Genomic DNA, 17,074 nt, shown 5'->3' on the forward strand with positions numbered 1-17,074 from the left:
ATTTCTCTTTGAAAGTCTTGATTTATTTTTCACTTTCCGGCAAATCATTACTAAAACACGGAATCTGTATGTTCCTGCAATGGACATAGATCCCTGCCAGCTGCCTTGCCTGTGCCCAGGACGAGAAAAGGTGCTTTGCTTCCCCTCACAATGGGTGGATGCTGCCGCTGTCCTTGAACTGATCAATAAGCTCAAATCCACTGGCTCAGCTGTGGCCCTGGAACAGCTTTTCCTTCAATGCCTTTAAGAGGCTCATCTGATCAACCTCATCTTTTCCGCTGGTTTGTCCCCCATATGAACACGGCAGGCGTTACCTTCATGCTTATAAAGAAACCAACACTGGACCCCGCCATACTGGCCTCTTATAGACTTATCTCCAGCCTTCTTGTAATATCTAACATGGTTCTACGTGAAAATGTCTGCAGGTAAATGTAGTCAGCAAAAAGTCATTTTAATAAAGTTAGTCATTCAATAAAAACTATGCCAGGTCTGAAAATGTTGCCAGTAAATAAGGTCACCAAAACACCTATTTTTAAATACACAAAAGCACAAGGCTGCAACCCTAAATATGAACTCCATTCCTAAACCGTCCCCTAACTCGAATTACACCACTTATCCTACCCTAAATTCTCACAGAACAGGAACCCTTCAGCACACGAATGCACTTTATTTGCATATTAGCGAATGCAAAATAAAGAGCAAATCAACAGTGAACCTGTCTCCAATACAATCACCAGGTCGCCACAAATTACACAGCCCTAGCCCTGACCCAAACCCTTCCTGTAATACTAACCTTACCTTAATTGCAACTCTAACACTTACCCTAATGATTACTTTACCCTAACCACTAGGTTTAACCTAACTGCTATCCTACGCCAACACCACCAGCCCTTTCCATCCTCTGTATCCATTTCTTTAACACTTCCCCAAACCAATACCCAAACCCTTCAGCTGACACAGAATCTCGTCTAACCACTAACCAAACCTGAACATATTTACTCTAACCCTAACCCCTATCCTTCCCCTAACCCTAAACCAGGCAATAACAAGCCCACTAAATACTCTTTTACCTAACAATTACTGTAGCAACACTACCAATTTTGGCTACTTTTCAGCTGCGTTTTTGACTACTTTTTGCTTGGCATCGTTTTCACTGCAGAGGTATTTTCACCACGACATTTTCACAGACTATTTTTGATGGCTATATTTTGTCGGGATACCTGTAACATGATGTGCTGGTTCTGTTGGAGCGCTTGGTGGCAGAAAATATGGCTGACCACCACATCCTGCTTTATTATGACATGACATGCAATTTGCAAATTGGAAGTATGTCAGGATGATGCAAAGTAGGAGTATACTGATGCTGTGAAAAGTCGGCATTTAGAGCTATTTTTAACTGGGCATGAATTGCTTTTTGTAGAGCCAGTTCAACATCCAGATGCATACTGGTCGCTGCACTGATGCCTTGAAAGCATTTCCGGAAACCTTAGTGAAGACACAATTACCACATTTGCTAAGGTAACATTACCAGCTTGAACACTCGTGCACATGTTGTTATTACACCGGTGGTAAAACAAGCAGCATGTTGTCATTGTGCTGGGGCTACAATGAGCAAAACTGTTGTAATGACAAGGTTTATGCTAAGCACCAGCGTAATGACAAAAGATGTGTTGGAATTAGGGCGCTACAAAACCCTTCATGTGCATCTCTTAGCGCCAGGCCTAACGCCGCAATGTTTGTGTTCGTGTTTTGGGTGCTTCCAACGGTGCGTATGTTAACGTGTCAGCACTGCAAACATGCAGCCATATTGTGTAATTTCACTGTCACTACAACCAGACAAATACCTTCCCTGCTCCTGCACTAGAGCAGTGCAAATTGGATGAATCTCCCCCAATGCGTGCCAGCACACACAACCCTCTTCCGACCTGAAGCCATACAATGGGCTGACAGTATTTCCTAAGCATTTGCACACGAATGGTGTTGAGGAGCATCTCATGGTCTTCTCTGTAGCCGGCTTTAGTTTCCAAAATATGACATCTGGATTTCCAGATGCGGACATCATCAACTTTTCCTATAAAAGCAAAGATAATTTAAATGTACAAAACGTCCCCGACCACGAAGGGACTCGAACCCTCAATCTTCTGATTCGAAGTCAGACGCCTTATCCATTAGGCCACGCGGTCCACTGGTTGCAACATCTGTATACTTATATAAATAGCGTCCTCCATCACATTGCATATGCTATCTTGTCTGTCTATGAGGTTAGACCAGAGTCAATCCCCTCATTCTTTATGGAAGTGATATGTTGAACACATATAAAGATGAAGACCCATTTAAATATACAGCCCAGATCTAAAGTACAGGAACCAGTCTCTCACGCGTTTTACTTCTTTCTCTCTGTCTCGCTTCATCCCCGCCTGTCCCCAAATATTGTTCTCTCCTTTTCCGCCTGTATTCTCTCTATCCGTGGACTTCTGAGGCTGTGTCTTAATCGATGCAGCTCTCATGTTCATCTAATTAACTAAATAGATGAAGATGTGTCCTGGTCACCTGCATCACCACAAGCCACAGCGCCTTCCTTATGCACACTTATAAAAAAAAAAAGCAACACCAAAAACAACATACAGCCGCTTCCTAGATCCACAAGCTTATGAAAATGTTTTCGGTTGTGAGCTGGCAGAAGCAGCTTTAACGGAGTGACCATGCTAGGTCACAAGGGCCTGAGAGGAAGAGGAGGAGTAAGGGGAGAAAACATTAGTCAATAGACGGAGTTGAATGCAGACCCTTTAGGCCCAAATGCAACAACTGGCGAAAACCAATAAGTCCCACGCCGCGAGAGACGTCCACTGCACTCTGCAGTTCCTACGCGACTGCAGTCCGCAGTTCCACTTGACACTGACTGCAGTGGCGTCCCATGCCGGCATCCAGACTCCGAGGTCAGGATGGTCTGCGTTCCAACATTACTGTTCCGCTGTGATCCGCAACTCCGCTTGCCACCAGCACTGTGTGGCGTCCCGTGCCCTCATCCAGAGACCTAGGTCAGGAAGTCCACGTACACTCTGAGGATGTACTCTGCTCAGCTGTTTCCTTTGACGCAACAGGCCCGGCTGCATTGCCATACCTGTATCCGCCACAGAGGGGTAAGAAAAGATGAGAACATTAAAGGATAAAGGCAACCGGTAAACAGAAGGTGTGGACCAGGAGGTATTTGCATCACCGGGAGGCCTGGAACAGCAGCAAGATGGACGAGCAGCCAGCTGAGCAGCAAGCAAGGCAGAGTTCAAGCGCAAGGGCCACTTTCCTTTGAAAACCCCCACCATTCCCATTGCAGCTCCAATTCGACAAAGGTCCCCGGTGGGCAGAATGGGTGCAAGATTTCACCGATTTCATAGGTGCTGCAGGGTAAGAAAAGTCTCTGGCCATATCTGGCATGATCACAAATGTGTTGGGCAATGAGATGAACGGTAAAATAAAGACCATACCGTAAGAAGAAAGAACACCGTATGACACCCGTGTGGGGGCACTGAACAAGAAATTAATCATCCAGCCCAACAGCGACTATAGAAATTAATACACTGCCGTTTGCGAGCTTTGCTGATGATGAGTCTACTAAGCTGAGGGTGATAGAAGGGTGTACATCGTCTACATTCTGGAAGCAGTTGCTGAAGCAGCCGCTGACCATTGACACAGTCATTGAGCTGGCCAGAGTGCATGAGAGGGTAGATCTGCAGACCACAGCCATTGAAACACAGAAAAAGAAGACAGAGAAAGATGAAACGGTGGCTGCTCTCATGACACCAAGAGGGCCGGTCAACCGGTTCATGGGAGGACCAGTTACCTCGAGGGGGCCTACTCGATATCCATACCAACAAACAGGCAGTCAGCTAGACCACAACGGATATGTTTCAGATGCGGATTCGCATTTCCGCACACCGGAACATGCCCAGCAATTTGTGAGGCATGCTCCAAATGTGGAAGAGAAGGACACTTTCACACCGTGTGCCAAGAAGGCAGACCTTTTCTGACAGCAAGGCCACCACAGACAACCATGTGGAGACCATCATTGAGGGCTTCCCAACAAACAACATGGAGGATACCACGGCCATACTCGCAGATGCCACAAAGAGTGATCAGAGCGATGGAACCGGTTCTGAAATTTGAGGTGGCGACATACAAAGAAATACCACACTAGTACGTGGATTATGCTGATCCATACGAGAATGAATTTAAAAGCCACTGAGATAATGTGGAAATGCTACAGGAGTTTTATATAGACTACACAGACGAATATTTTAATCTAATGCAAGGGGACCAGGAAACCGAGGAAGGCCCAAGGGTGATGATTGACATGGGGCCTGCTACACATTGCTTCCTCATGGACATTGGAGCAACAGTGAGCATCATGGGAGAACACAAATTTCTCAAAATGGGTGCTAGGAAGATACTGCAAAAGAGAAAGATCCAGGCTCAATAGCCATCCGTGTGGGTTGCACACCTCAGTAACTACACATCCATTCGTCAATTTCAACTGACACTCGCACAACGAGGACGCTCGGCCAACGCCACGATACACGTGATAAGAAGCCCTATAGATGGGTGGACCCTGCTCAGTTACAAAACGGTGAAATCAATAGGACTCATGTATATAAACTGCCAAGATACAGAAGTGGTAAGGTGCGGTATGGGGCCCCGACAGCTAACGCACAGTGTGGCAAGATTATCACACAGACCCATTTCTAAAGAACAAGTGCGATAAACAAATACCGACCCTCTTCAAGGGACTGGGAAAATAGAAATGGAGCGTCAACTAGCTCCACATCGATGAAAAGGTGCGCCCAGTACCCCAACAGCCCCGGAGGGTTTGGTTTCATTTGCAACAGGCAGTGTATCAGGAGGTTCAACAGCTGTAGCAAAATGAAATCATTAAGAAGGCGGTAGGGCCCACACCATGGATTTCACCCCTAGTGGTGGTTCCCAAGGAAGGAAGGCGCATCAGGATATGCTTCGATATGAGCGTAGCCAACACAGCCATCCAAGGAGAACGCCGCCGCCGACCAAAAATAGAGATATGATCGTGCAGCTTAACAGAGCCACAACAGTTTACAAGCTTGATCTATCTCAAGGATATCACCAGCTGGGACTGCATCCCTCATCCCATGTGATCATCACATATGCGACACATAGTGGCCTTTTTAGATATATATGCCTTAATTTCGGCATCTCTTCGGCAGCAGAGATGTTTCAGGAAGCCATCAGGTAAGTACTGTTATCGATAAAGACCGATTTTAATTACAGCGATGACATTTTGGTATACAAAACCTCACAGAATGAACACGATCAGGCACTTATGGTATGTGAAGCATTGCAAACGCCAGGCCTCACTCTAAATTTTGACAAATGCAACATAAAGAAAAAAAGCTGCGATTCTATGGACACGCCTTTTCAGACGAGGGAACGAAGCCAGGCCCAGACAAGGTACGCACCATAACTGACCTAGTGGCACCCACAACGGTATCAGAGGTGACGTCGACCCGTGGGTCCTTTTCAAGGCTATGTAGTATGGTCCAAAGCCCCCTATGGGGTCCTTAGTGGTATACTGCGATTGGTCCTGTGATTACAGCTGGGCTCTTGAGGGGCCCTAATTATTCGTTGTGCGCGGCGTTATTGCGTCCTGCTCTGTGTCGGCTGCCCTCATTTGGGACATAAGAGTCCACAATGTACCTATACAATAAGAAAACTTTTTCCAAAAAAGTCAACACAATAAGACAAAATAAAACAAAAACCTTTTGCACCGAGCCCAAAACATGAGAAAACTGCGTAGAAAATCTATTTCTTTTTACAAAAACAAATGCGAGGTATCCTGGGGAGCAGGATGACAGTTTTGAAAGCTGGTTGCGATTGGGGTCATTTACCCTTGGGCTGTCGATCCTCCCCCTCCTCTGAGCCTAGGAGGCTTAATAGCTATTAGGCATTACTTTGGCCCATTAGATGCATCTTTCATCCCAATTCAGAGGATATTTAGTTTAACAAATAGATGCCAGTCCTTAGAGTTGTGAACCATCTAAAGGCTGGGCTGAGCAATAAAGTGTTTGTCTACGTCATAGGGATATATTGATTGTGTGTGGGCAGGCTTGTGTCCTCTGCCAGTGTATGTTTCCTTCTGTTGTAACATTAATGAGTGTTTGCTGGTAGATGGTCTGCTCTACAAGATGAGAACGTTTACAAGATCTTGCTGAAGGCCCCCTTTCCAATTGGTGCCCCAGACTAAATGTCAGTTTAGTGCTGCCTTATGCCTGCAACCTCCTCAATGTGCGAGTGCTTAAGCAATCCCAAGCAAAGGGCTGGGGCCACCCCTGCTCGCATCCATATGGGTGCACTTCACAGCACTTACAACTCTTTGAGAAGAAGTGCTGGATCATTTATCAAAATGCAGCACTTTATAAAGGATGGCAACCAAAACAACAATCTCTTGGCTAAGAAGCAAGTGTCCAGTCCTTTGGGCCACCTGGGCTGGTTAAGATTCCTTTCATATACTTTCTATGCTACTCTTCCATCACAGCCACCCCTCCTCTGATTGCCTGAGAAAGGCAAGCGTTGCTATGACAAAGTGTCAGAAGAGGCCACTGAGCACAGCCCCTGAGCAAGTTAGGCTGAGAGCTAAATTGGCTCACAGCCTGCCAACCAACTTAGTCAGGAAAGTGAAATGTTTGCCCAGGGCATTCATATTTCACGCCGAACTTTAATTGAACCCGAGGTTTGTGTCTCCCATAACCCATAGCACTTCTTTTATGGCAATGCGTGGAGTGTCTCCCTTACTCCTTCCCTTCATCTCCCAATTCCAAGATCCCTGTTGCACATGGGATACAATGTATCTATTTGAGAGGGAGAGCAAAAGAGAGGGAGAGACACGGTTTGACAGTAGCAAAGTGAGAAAGTGAAATGGAAGCTCTCTGCAGACGCCAGTGGTAGGAGCACAGGAAGGACTCACATTTCTTTTGCCTTGTTTGGCATTTTTCATGTGCTGGTATAATTTATTTATTAAACATCAATATAGTACCTTCATCCAAGGCGTTGCACGTATTACAAAAAGTACAAAAATAAGGTAAACCACAACCAAGGCATGAAACGAGAGACGTCTAATGCTTTCTTTAGCCCTTCATGTCTTTTTCAGCCTTGCTCTGCCATGTGATGTTCTGCTAAATGTGGATTCAAGATTTTGTGCGGTCCTCACCAACCTGGACCATGGACTTTGACTGCTCTCTGCACTACATGCTCAAATTCTACTTTTCATACAAAACAGGCACACCAGCAAAGCCGCCCATGCATGTCATTTGAACACCCCTCCCAACCAATATCAAACATCAGAACACTGCACCTCTGCAACCAACTTACATACCACAACCCATGGCAGAACATCCCTTGGCACCACAGGCATATAAAGCACCCCTTCATGCAAAAACACCTTCATGCTTTTGGCACAGAACACCTGGCAACCGATCCACACATAGAGTGCAGGATACTTCCAGTGTGCATGCGTCAACACAAAAGCAAAGCCATCTTGCATTTCCCTCTTCTCCTCACTAATGTAACCCATCCCTCTCTCTAAGATCCTGCGGAGCCCCTGGAGACCATGCAAATGGCGCTGGATCGGGTATAAAACCCAGTAACATACCATAACCTTGATTTATGGGATCTGGGTCATCTGCCCCCGCAGTAAAACTGCTCGGGCCCCCGTTTTGTCTGTTCATTGACAACGGGGGCCCAGCCCATTTTTGTCCACCTCCTCCATTGTTAAGTATGCAGGGGACACCCCCGCAATCCCTGAGGCTACAGATACCTAACATGGGGAGCAGGGGACACCTCCAAACCCTGCTCCTCATGTTCCGGTATTTTGGCACCCAAATTGTTGGAAAAAATTCGAACTAATGGTAGTGACCGAATTGGGTCAACTGTACCATGCGATCAATATTTTCGGAACAATTTGGGTAATACCTCTTTAAGTGCATTGTGGGATTTATAGTGAACTAGCAGTGACATACGCTCACCTTCCCACCCCAGCACGAAAGGCTTAAATATGTATTCCTCCATTCGTATCCGTAGGGGAACGCGATTGTTTATACCATTTACCTAAACTGGCTTATTTTCTTGCCTTATACGTTGATCAATAGCTGATCTTCCTTTCAAATGCAGCAGTTTAATTGTTTTGCACTTTAGTTCAGGTTTTTTTCTTTCCATTGAAAATATTGTTTCGACTACCCACGAATTTCTAAGTTTATTATTCCTGCATTTGTTGCCAGTTACAAACCCAGAGTTGTCTATATTTGTCCTGTTTTTGTTATAGGGTTCAGTGTTATACTATACAGTCTGCAGGTGGCGCTACTGAGTCCTTGAAAACAGCTTCTTTTATATTAGTCCTCCTATTTAGTCCAACCCATGCAAACCCAATCTCTTTATTATACGCTAATTAGGAATAGGTTAGCGCCAACAGCGTAGATAAGAGAATGGCGAGTTGTGCATGGCTACCAGAAGCGCTGCTAGTAAGTGTCCCTGCCCTCCTGCCCCTGCAAGTGGGACGTTGAGTGATTGTGTTAGTGAGATACCTGTATTCCCGTACAATATCCATGTTTTCTCTTCTAAATAATAAAATCTCAATCATGAAAGGAGTCATTCTGGATTTTCCAGATTTGCTCATGAAATTTCACTGATTGGACGCTTGGCTATGCTTTTCTGCAAAAAGGTGAAATCTTAAACTAGAATTACAGTAGATAACAAAAATATGCTGCTGCATGTACTTCTCCTTCTTGAACAGAGTATATTGAGGGACTGGAAAGTACTGTTCACGTGGTTCCATGGTGTAATGGTTAGCACTCTGGACTCTGAATCCAGCGATCCGAGTTCAAATCTCGGTGGGACCTAGTTTTTTTGAAAAAAAACATTTAACATAAAAATGTTATGTCGACTTAATGTTAACAGGACTTGTCTTGCTATTTTTACTTGCAAATGGTGGCAGAAGTGACTTGTGTGTTTGGAGACGGTACACATGGTACTTTCATAGTCTTTATTTAAACAGAGAAGGCGTTCCCAGGTTTCTGCAACAGAACTTCAATTTCTCTGCCTTTCATCTCTTAGTGTTCTCTCTGAGCAGCAGGTCAGCAAAGTATTCGGGAAACAGTTGCATAGCATCTAACATTCTGTGCTCATTAATCTTGCTTACTGTCCTAAATCTACGTCCTTGCTTACTGTCCTAAATGTAAGTTGATGACTCTCCCATGACCGCAGAATCCCTTTTTTCGGTGCATGTTTTATCGCCTGGAACTGACAGGGGACCCTCTATCTAATACCTCTTTTTTTTTAGATGTACTCTCTTTGTACCCCTAAAACAGTTCAATCACATTGAGCTGGTTATGTATCAAACTCCCACATAACCTATTTCCTCCTCTTATTTAATGTGAACCAGCAGACCTTGAGACTCGCCACTTCAAGGACTATATGTCTTCTCAGTCTTTCTTTCATATCCATGTATGTTGTTGTTGCTTTTACATGTTTTTCAGATTGACACCAATGGAATGTTATTACACGTTTAATTCACTGAAAAGGAAAACGGACAACTGGTTCAAGAAGTAAGAACCATTTGCTGAGTTTTCCCGCTCGTTACCACGTGTGTCTTGGTTTTGCACGTGATGTGCATGAAAACATATGTGCCTATATAGTATGGTTATAAAATGTAATATGTTGTTTTGGCAGCATCTCTAGAAACCATCTTAACATAAATCATGTTTCCCTTATATCTCCCATCTGCATTTCTCTTTGAAAGTCTTGATTTATTTTTCACTTTCCGGCAAATCATTACTAAAACACGGAATCTGTATGTTCCTGCAATGGACATAGATCCCTGCCAGCTGCCTTGCCTGTGCCCAGGACGAGAAATGGGTGGATGCTGCCGCTGTCCTTGAACTGATCAATAAGCTCAAATCCACTGGCTCAGCTGTGGCCCTGGAACAGCTTTTCCTTCAATGCCTTTAAGAGGCTCATCTGATCAACCCCATCTTTTCCGCTGGTTTGTTCCCCATATGAACACGGCAGGCGTTACCTTCATGCTTATAAAGAAACCAACACTGGACCCCGCCATACTGGCCTCTTATAGACTTATCTCCAGCCTTCTTGTAATATCTAACATGGTTCTATGTGAAAATGTCTGCAGGTAAATGTAGTCAGCAAAAAGTCATTTTAATAAAGTTAGTCATTCAATAAAAACTATGCCAGGTCTGAAAATGTTGCCAGTAAATAAGGTCACCAAAACACCTATTTTTAAATACACAAAAGCACAAGGCTGCAACCCTAAATATGAACTCCATTCCTAAACCGTCCCCTAACTCGAATTACACCACTTATCCTACCCTAAATTCTCACAGAACAGGAACCCTTCAGCACACGAATGCACTTTATTTGCATATTAGCGAATGCAAAATAAAGAGCAAATCAACAGTGAACCTGTCTCCAATACAATCACCAGGTCGCCACAAATTACACAGCCCTAGCCCTGACCCAAACCCTTCCTGTAATACTAACCTTACCTTAATTGCAACTCTAACACTTACCCTAATGATTACTTTACCCTAACCACTAGGTTTAACCTAACTGCTATCCTACGCCAACACCACCAGCCCTTTCCATCCTCTGTATCCATTTCTTTAACACTTCCCCAAACCAATACCCAAACCCTTCAGCTGACACAGAATCTCGTCTAACCACTAACCAAACCTGAACATATTTACTCTAACCCTAACCCCTATCCTTCCCCTAACCCTAAACCAGGCAATAACAAGCCCACTAAATACTCTTTTACCTAACAATTACTGTAGCAACACTACCAATTTTGGCTACTTTTCAGCTGCGTTTTTGACTACTTTTTGCTTGGCATCGTTTTCACTGCAGAGGTATTTTCACCACGACATTTTCACAGACTATTTTTGATGGTTATATTTTGTCGGGATACCTGTAACATGATGTGCTGGTTCTGTTGGAGCGCTTGGTGGCAGAAAATATGGCTGACCACCACATCCTGCTTTATTATGACATGACATGCAATTTGCAAATTGGAAGTATGTCAGGATGATGCAAAGTAGGAGTATACTGATGCTGTGAAAAGTCGGCATTTAGAGCTATTTTTAACTGGGCATGAATTGCTTTTTGTAGAGCCAGTTCAACATCCAGATGCATACTGGTCGCTGCACTGATGCCTTGAAAGCATTTCCGGAAACCTTAGTGAAGACACAATTACCACATTTGCTAAGGTAACATTACCAGCTTGAACACTCGTGCACATGTTGTTATTACACCGGTGGTAAAACAAGCAGCATGTTGTCATTGTGCTGGGGCTACAATGAGCAAAACTGTTGTAATGACAAGGTTTATGCTAAGCACCAGCGTAATGACAAAAGATGTGTTGGAATTAGGGCGCTACAAAACCCTTCATGTGCATCTCTTAGCGCCAGGCCTAACGCCGCAATGTTTGTGTTCGTGTTTTGGGTGCTTCCAACGGTGCGGATGTTAACGTTTCAGCACTGCAAACATGCAGCCATATTGTGTAATTTCACTGTCACTACAACCAGACAAATACCTTCCCTGCTCCTGCACTAGAGCAGTGCAAATTGGATGAATCTCCCCCAATGCGTGCCAGCACACACAACCCTCTTCCGACCTGAAGCCATACAATGGGCTGACAGTATTTCCTAAGCATTTGCACACGAATGGTGTTGAGGAGCATCTCATGGTCTTCTCTGTAGCCGGCTTTAGTTTCCAAAATATGACATCTGGATTTCCAGATGCGGACATCATCAACTTTTCCTATAAAAGCAAAGATAATTTAAATGTACAAAAAGTCCCGACCACGAAGGGACTCGAACCCTCAATCTTCTGATTCGAAGTCAGACGCCTTATCCATTAGGCCACGCGGCCCACTGGTTGCAACATCTGTATACTCATATAAATAGCGTCCTCCATCACATTGCATATGCTATCTTGTCTGTCTATGAGGTTAGACCAGAGTCAATCCCCTCATTCTTTATGGAAGTGATATGTTGAACACATATAAAGATGAAGACCCATTTAAATATACAGCCCAGATCTAAAGTACAGGAACCAGTCTCTCACGCGTTTTACTTCTTTCTCTCTGTCTCGCTTCATCCCCGCCTGTCCCCAAATATTGTTCTCTCCTTTTCCGCCTGTATTCTCTCTATCCGTGGACTTCTGAGGCTGTGTCTTAATCGATGCAGCTCTCATGTTCATCTAATTAACTAAATAGATGAAGATGTGTCCTGGTCACCTGCATCACCACAAGCCACTGCGCCTTCCTTATGCACACTTATAAAAAAAAAAAGCAACACCAAAAACAACATACAGCCGCTTCCTAGATCCACAAGCTTATGAAAATGTGGGGGGTTGTGAGCTGGCAGAAGCAGCTTTAACGGAGTGACCATGCTAGGTCACAAGGGCCTGAGAGGAAGAGGAGGAGTAAGGGGAGAAAACATTAGTCAATAGACGGAGTTGAATGCAGACCCTTTAGGCCCAAATGCAACAACTGGCGACAAGCCATAAGTCCCACGCCGCGAGAGACGTCCACTGCACTCTGCAGTTCCTACGCGACTGCAGTCCGCAGTTCCACTTGACACTGACTGCAGTGGCGTCCCATGCCGGCATCCAGACTCCGAGGTCAGGATGGTCTGCGTTCCAACATTACTGTTCCGCTGTGATCCGCAACTCCGCTTGCCACCAGCACTGTGTGGCGTCCCGTGCCCTCATCCAGAGACCTAGGTCAGGAAGTCCACGTACACTCTGAGGATGTACTCTGCTCAGCTGTTTCCTTTGACGCAACAGGCCCGGCTGCATTGCCATACCTGTATCCGCCACAGAGGGGTAAGAAAAGATGAGAACATTAAAGGATAAAGGCAACCGGTAAACAGAAGGTGTGGACCAGGAGGTATTTGCATCACCGGGAGGCCTGGAACAGCAGCAAGATGGACGAGCAGCCAGCTGAACAGCAAGCAAGGCAGAGTTCAAGCGCAAGGGCCACTTTCCTTTGAAAACCCCCACCATTCCCATTGCAGCTCCAATTCGACAAAGGTCCCTGGTGGGCAGAATGGGTGAAAGATTTCACCGATTTCATAGGTGCTGCAGGGTAAGAAAAGTCTCTGGCCATATCTGGCATGATCACAAATGTGTTGGGCAATGAGATGAACGGTAAAATAAAGACCATACCGTAAGAAGAAAGAACACCGTATGACACCCGTGTGGGGGCACTGAACAAGAAATTAATCATCCAGCCCAACAGCGACTACAGAAATTAATACACTGCCGTTTGCGAGCTTTGCTGATGATGAGTCTACTAGGCTGAGGGTGATAGAAGGGTGTACATCGTCTACATTCTGGAAGCAGTTGCTGAAGCAGCCGCTGACCATTGAGACAGTCATTGAGCTGGCCAGAGTGCATGAGAGGGTAGATCTGCAGACCACAGCCATTGAAACACAGAAAAAGAAGACAGAGAAAGATGAAACGGTGGCTGCTCTCATGACACCAAGAGGGCCGGTCAACCGGTTCATGGGAGGACCAGTTACCTCGAGGGGGCCTACTCGATATCCATACCAACAAACAGGCAGTCAGCTAGACCACAACGGATATGTTTCAGATGCGGATTCGCATTTCCGCACACCGGAACATGCCCAGCAATTTGTGAGGCATGCTCCAAATGTGGAAGAGAAGGACACTTTCACACCGTGTGCCAAGAAGGCAGACCTTTTCTGACAGCAAGGCCACCACAGACAACCATGTGGAGACCATCAATGAGGGCTTCCCAACAAACAACATGGAGGATACCACGGCCATACTCGCAGATGCCACAAAGAGTGATCAGAGCGATGGAACCGGTTCTGAAATTTGAGGTGGCGACATACAAAGAAATACCACACTAGTACGTGGATTATGCTGATCCATACGAGAATGAATTTAAAAGCCACTGAGATAATGTGGAAATGCTACAGGAGTTTTATATAGACTACACAGACGAATATTTTAATCTAATGCAAGGGGACCAGGAAGCCGAGGAAGGCCCAAGGGTGATGATTGACATGGGGCCTGCTACACATTGCTTCCTCATGGACATTGGAGCAACAGTGAGCATCATGGGAGAACACAAATTTCTCAAAATGGGTGCTAGGAAGATACTGCAAAAGAGAAAGATCCAGGCTCAATAGCCATCCGTGTGGGTTGCACACCTCAGTAACTACACATCCATTCGTCAATTTCAACTGACACTCGCACAACGAGGACGCTCGGCCAACGCCACGATACACGTGATAAGAAGCCCTATAGATGGGTGGTCCCTGCTCAGTTACAAAACGGTGAAATCAATAGGACTCATGTATATAAACTGCCAAGATACAGAAGTGGTAAGGTGCGGTATGGGGCCCCGACAGCTAACGCACAGTGTGGCAAGATTATCACACAGACCCATTTCTAAAGAACAAGTGCGATAAACAAATACCGACCCTCTTCAAGGGACTGGGAAAATAGAAATGGAGCGTCAACTAGCTCCACATCGATGAAAAGGTGCGCCCAGTACCCCAACAGCCCCGGAGGGTTTGGTTTCATTTGCAACAGGCAGTGTCTCAGGAGGTTCAACAGCTGTAGCAAAATGAAATCATTAAGAAGGCGGTAGGGCCCACACCATGGATTTCACCCCTAGTGGTGGTTCCCAAGGAAGGAAGGCGCATCAGGATATGCTTCGACATGAGCGTAGCCAACACAGCCATCCAAGGAGAACGCCACCGCAGACCAAAAATAGAGATATGATCGTGCACCTTAACAGAGCCACAACAGTTTACAAGCTTGATCTATCTCAAGGATATCACCAGCTGGGACTGCATCCCTCATCCCATGTGATCATCACATATGCGACACATAGTGGCCTTTTTAGATATATATGCCTTAATTTCGGCATCTCTTCGGCAGCAGAGATGTTTCAGGAAGCCATCAGGTAAGTACTGTTATCGATAAAGACCGATTTTAATTACAGCGATGACATTTTGGTATACAAAACCTCACAGAATGAACACGATCAGGCACTTATGGTATGTGAAGCATTGCAAACGCCAGGCCTCACTCTAAATTTTGACAAATGCAACATAAAGAAAAAGAAGCTGCGATTCTATGGACACGCCTTTTCAGACGAGGGAACGAAGCCAGGCCCAGACAAGGTACGCACCATAACTGACCTAGTGGCACCCACAACGGTATCAGAGGTGAGGTCGACCCGTGGGTCCTTTTCAAGGCTATGTAGTATGGTCCAAAGCCCCCTATGGGGTCCTTAGTGGTATACTGCGATTGGTCCTGTGATTACAGCTGGGCTCTTGAGGGGCCCTAATTATTCGTTGTGCGCGGCGTTATTGCGTCCTGCTCTGTGTCGGCTGCCCTCATTTGGGACATAAGAGTCCACAATGTACCTATACAATAAGAAAACTTTTTCCAAAAAAGTCAACACAATAAGACAAAATAAAACAAAAACCTTTTGCACCGAGCCCAAAACATGAGAAAACTGCGTAAAAAATCTATTTCTTTTTTCAAAAACAAATGCGAGGTATCCTGGGGGGCAGGATGACAGTTTTGAAAGCTGGTTGCGATTGGGGTCATTTACCCTTGGGCTGTTGATCCTCCCCCTCCTCTGAGCCTAGGAGGCTTAATAGCTATTAGGCATTACTTTGGCCCATTAGATGCATCTTTCATCCCAATTCAGAGGATATTTAGTTTAACAAATATATGCTAGTCCTTAGAGTTGTGAACCATCTAAAGGCTGGGCTGAGCAATAAAGTGTTTGTCTACGTCATAGGGATATATTGATTGTGTGTGGGCAGGCTTGTGTCCTCTGCCAGTGTATGTTTCCTTCTGTTGTAACATTAATGAGTGTTTGCTGGTAGATGGTCTGCTCTACAAGATGAGAACGTTTACAAGATCTTGCTGAAGGCCCCCTTTCCAATTGGTGCCCCAGACTAAATGTCAGTTTAGTGCTGCCTTATGCCTGCAACCTCCTCAATGTGCGAGTGCTTAAGCAATCCCAAGCAAAGGGCTGGGGCCACCCCTGCTCGCATCCATATGGGTGCACTTCACAGCACTTAGAAGAACTCTTTGAGAAGAAGTGCTGGATCATTTATCAAAATGCAGCACTTTATAAAGGATGGCAACCAAAACAACAATCTCTTGGCTAAGAAGCAAGTGTCCAGTCCTTTGGGCCACCTGGGCTGGTTAAGATTCCTTTCATATACTTTCTATGCTACTCTTCCATCACAGCCACCCCTCCTCTGATTGCCTGAGAAAGGCAAGCGTTGCTATGACAAAGTGTCAGAAGAGGCCACTGAGCACAGCCCCTGAGCAAGTTAGGCTGAGAGCTAAATTGGCTCACAGCCTGCCAACCAACTTAGTCAGGAAAGTGAAATGTTTGCCCAGGGCATTCATATTTCACGCCGAACTTTAATTGAACCCGAGGTTTGTGTCTCCCATAACCCATAGCACTTCTTTTATGGCAATGCGTGGAGTGTCTCCCTTACTCCTTCCCTTCATCTCCCAATTCCAAGATCCCTGTTGCACATGGGATACAATGTATCTATTTGAGAGGGAGAGCAAAAGAGAGGGAGAGACACGGTTTGACAGTAGCAAAGTGAGAAAGTGAAATGGAAGCTCTCTGCAGACGCCAGTGGTAGGAGCACAGGAAGGACTCACATTTCTTTTGCCTTGTTTGGCATTTTTCATGTGCTGGTATAATTTATTTATTAAACATCAATATAGTACCTTCATCCAAGGCGTTGCACGTATTACAAAAAGTACAAAAATAAGGTAAACCACAACCAAGGCATGAAACGAGAGACGTCTAATGCTTTCTTTAGCCCTTCATGTCTTTTTCAGCCTTGCTCTGCCATGTGATGTTCTGCTAAATGTGGATTCAAGATTTTGTGCGGTCCTCACCAACCTGGACCATGGACTTTGACTGCTCTCTGCACTACATGCTCAAATTCTACTTTTCATACAA

At 45.2% G+C, this 17,074-nt stretch overlaps 3 non-coding genes across 3 annotated transcripts; 1 reads left to right on the forward strand and 2 right to left on the reverse strand.

The window, feature by feature from the left end:
- Positions 1–2,110: 2,110 nt before the first annotated feature.
- On the reverse strand, positions 2,111–2,183 carry TRNAR-UCG (transfer RNA arginine (anticodon UCG)). Its single transcript has one exon. It is a non-coding gene; the product is annotated as a tRNA-Arg (tRNA).
- Positions 2,184–8,843: 6,660 nt separating this feature from the next.
- Positions 8,844–8,915, forward strand: TRNAQ-CUG (transfer RNA glutamine (anticodon CUG)). Its single transcript has one exon. It is a non-coding gene; the product is annotated as a tRNA-Gln (tRNA).
- Positions 8,916–11,885: 2,970 nt separating this feature from the next.
- TRNAR-UCG (transfer RNA arginine (anticodon UCG)) lies at positions 11,886–11,958 on the reverse strand. Its single transcript has one exon. It is a non-coding gene; the product is annotated as a tRNA-Arg (tRNA).
- Between the last annotated feature and the right edge of the window lie 5,116 nt (positions 11,959–17,074).

This window comes from Ambystoma mexicanum (genome assembly GCF_040938575.1).
Source record: "Ambystoma mexicanum isolate Mex_15411 chromosome 12 unlocalized genomic scaffold, UKY_AmexF1_1 Mex_chr12_unloc.2, whole genome shotgun sequence".
In the NCBI taxonomy this organism is placed as follows: Eukaryota; Metazoa; Chordata; class Amphibia; order Caudata; family Ambystomatidae; genus Ambystoma; species Ambystoma mexicanum.